This window comes from Cebus imitator, unplaced genomic scaffold (genome assembly GCF_001604975.1).
Source record: "Cebus imitator isolate Cc_AM_T3 unplaced genomic scaffold, Cebus_imitator-1.0 Scaffold62, whole genome shotgun sequence".
NCBI classification, from domain to species: domain Eukaryota; kingdom Metazoa; phylum Chordata; class Mammalia; order Primates; family Cebidae; genus Cebus; species Cebus imitator.
The window spans coordinates 5,353,626-5,356,316 of record NW_016107377.1 but is presented as its reverse complement, the minus strand read 5'-3'; positions in this window follow the sequence as shown (position 1 = coordinate 5,356,316).

Here is a 2,691-nt window from a genome sequence, read left to right as displayed (position 1 = left end):
TTTTAGTAGAGACAGGGTTTTACTGTGTTAGGCAGGAAGGTCTCGATCTCCTGACCTTGTGATCTGCCTGCCTTGGGCTCCCGAAGTGCCGAGCCACTGCACCTAGCCAGAGGACATAATATTATTGGTTAAGCAAGACGGTAGCATACCAGGTTAGGAAAAAGGGAGGGCCTTTTAAGTCATAGGAATGGGTCGGGTAGATGGGCCTGAGCAGATCAGTAGATATAAAAGTTTTTTCCAGGGTAAAACAGATTTTAAAATTCTCAAAAGCAGGAATCTCCAGCACAATTGTCAAGGCCCATGTAGCGAGCAGGGTGGGGCCAGACGCCTGTGAAACAAAGGTTAAGGAGGCACCTCTCTCAGGGGCCTGCAAGGCACGGCCTCCTTCATTCCTGTCCCCTTGACGCTTGTCTCACCCAAGACCCTTCCCTGGTGGTTTGGGCCTTCTTCTTCCAGCTGCTGCAGCCACTGGCTTCTGGAACGTTTTCAGGCTTCAATCTTCTGCTCCAGACTTTGACTTCGCTCTGTGGACTGCACCCGCTCAGATCTTGGTCCAGCTCTCCACTCTGGAGCCCTCACTTGGCTTAGTCACATCCAGACTTGCCTGGAGAGCTTCAACAGATTCAATGTAAAGGTTCCAATGCAGGGAAATGACTGTGTGTCTCCTTGACGGAATGCTGTATTTCTTCTGCCAGGGCCCATACCCTTCATCTGAGATCAACAAAACCAGAGGAAGAGTTTGAGCTGGGTTGGCTAGGAAAATACCACCTGCACTGTGACATTATTAGGATGCATGAAAGCCCTGAAAAGGCCAAATTATAGAGTGGAGCCCGTGTGGCAACAAGGAAATATGCTTATGGTGAAATGTTTCAGGAAAACAGGATTGGAATGTACATGATGCCAAGATTACAGCCCTCACAAGAAGGTTTCTCAAAGACAGTGCTCCTAGAAGTATCTAGGTCTCCAGAACTTTTGGGGCTAGAGCCCAGGAATCTGAGCTTTAAATGAGGTTTCCAGAAGGTCCTTCTGAACTGTATAGATTGAGGTCAGCCATGTAAAGAACTGTGTGCTCCAAGATCAGAGAATCAAACACCGCATGTTCTCACTCATAGGTGGGTGTTGAACAATGAGAACGCATGGACACAGGGAGGGGAACATCACACACTGGGGTCAGTTGTGGGGGCTAGGGGAGGGACAGCAGGGGGTGGGGAGGTTGGGGAGAAATGCCAGATATAGGTTACTGGTGGATGGAGGTAGCAAACCACCTTGCCATGTATGTACCTATGCAGCAGTCCCGCATGATCTGCACATGTACCCCAGAACCTAAAGTACAATTAAAAAAAAAAAAACACACTGTGTGCTCAAGGCATTGTACTGCAGCAAAGAATTGTGGCCAGATTCAGTGGGACTATTGATGGATTTTTCTTAACCTGCAATTTTCATTACGGCTATTTTACCTGTACGAATAAAGTATTTACTTTTATAATAAAATACATGAAAATTAAAACAAAATAAATAAAAAATTTAAAACACATCAATGAAAAGGAGAGCAGATGAATTCGATGGAGGAGGGCCTGGAGGCAGAGGCACAGGTCGGCAGCCACTGATTGGCCCAGGCCAGAGAGGATGGAGACAGGACCTTTGCAGTGCAGGTGTAGACGGACAGGACCCTTCCACCCAGGCTCAGGAAACTCAGGTTTGATGCCAGCTCCGGGTTGCTAGCTGTTAACCTGGCATAAGACATTGAGCCTCAACTTGTTGATCATCTTCTATGGACCAGTCCCTGTTCTGAGGGCTTCACGTATCATACAGTCATCACAGAAACTCTTTGGTGTCGATACTATCATCATCCCACTTTTTCAGATGAGGAAATAGAGAAACAGAGAAGGTAAGTAACTTGCCCAATGACACTCAGCGATGAGGTGGCAGAGCTGGGAAGTAGCTAGGGACGTAAGTGGTGATGTGTACCGCTCCATATGTTAGGGGGCAGCATTTTTCTATCTCCTAAACGTGGAAGAGTAATCCCTTTAATTAGGAAACATTTAGATCCTCAGTGGCTTCACACATGGCTGTTTCTGAAGAGTCTCTCTCTCTCCCCCATCCTTCCCTCCCCCTCTCTCTGTCTCCCTCCCTCCCCCCACTCTCTGTCTAGCCCCCGCCTCCAAACCTGAGATGGAGGCCCTCAACTGGGAAAATACGCTCCCTCTGTGGCAAGCGTTGTGGAGGGAAGCCCAGTAGAGGTCAGCCTTCTCACAGTACATCTGCCTTGGGACCCGGAGGTGTCACCTGCACTTCGAGCTCCAGAAACTGGCTCCTCAAGCCCTGTCAGTAGATCTGGGCCCAAGTCTCAGCCCTGCCACCTACTGGCCATGGGACTGCCTAAACATATTTAACCCACGGGTTTTCCACCCGGCTGCGTGTCTGTGGATTACCAGGGATTGGCATTTAAAAACCCTCCAGGTGGCGCAGTGGTTTATGCCGGTAATCCCAGCACTTTGGGAGGCCGAGGTGGGCGGATCACGAGGTTAAGAGATCGAGACCATCCTGATCAACAAGGCGAAATCCTGTCTCTACTAAAAATACAAAAATTTAGCTGGGAGCTTGAGCCCGGGAGGCGGAGGCTGTGGTGAGCCGAGATTGCGCCATTGCACTCCAGCCTGGGCAACAAGGGCAAAACTCTGTCTCAAAACA